Genomic DNA, 524 nt, shown 5'->3' on the forward strand with positions numbered 1-524 from the left:
GATGGTCAATACAGACTCTATCTAGTGTATACTACAGGGTACAACAGGTCACAACAATTTTTGCACATATCCAACCAGTATCCACTGACATACAGAGATGCACCACCAGCCTAACTCAAAAACACTAACATGTTGCTATCCTACATGACCGAGACATGATATTTTCTCAACCATGCTTTTTAGCACCTCCCTGGGTATTCTCCATGTGCTATCCATCCTGATCCACCTGTCAAGTATAATAAATGACCAGACCAGGGATTGAACCTGGGACCACCTGGCATATACCCAGGAGCTCTACCAACTGAGCTACCTGGTCTTGGTTCAGAGGACATACTAAGGTATATGACCTTGTATAGCTGAGTGTAACTGTTGCCTACTACCCATAATGGCCTTCATGCAAGGCACTAGGTATTGGTAGGTCTTATGACAGTTCAGGGACTCACTCCTGTTAGATGAGTAAGCATGATTACCCATTCCAACACCACCCACCCATTGTGCATCCCAGTGCCAGTGCAACATAGGTG

General features: G+C 45.2%; 1 non-coding gene across 1 annotated transcript; it reads right to left on the reverse strand.

Annotated features, from left to right (window-relative positions):
* Positions 1 to 243: 243 nt before the first annotated feature.
* On the reverse strand, positions 244 to 316 carry GLOTRDRAFT_t67. Its single transcript has one exon. It is a non-coding gene; the product is annotated as a tRNA-OTHER (tRNA).
* Positions 317 to 524: the final 208 nt, after the last annotated feature.

The sequence above is a fragment of the Gloeophyllum trabeum genome (genome assembly GCF_000344685.1).
Source record: "Gloeophyllum trabeum ATCC 11539 unplaced genomic scaffold GLOTRscaffold_00005, whole genome shotgun sequence".
Lineage (NCBI taxonomy): Eukaryota > Fungi > Basidiomycota > Agaricomycetes > Gloeophyllales > Gloeophyllaceae > Gloeophyllum > Gloeophyllum trabeum.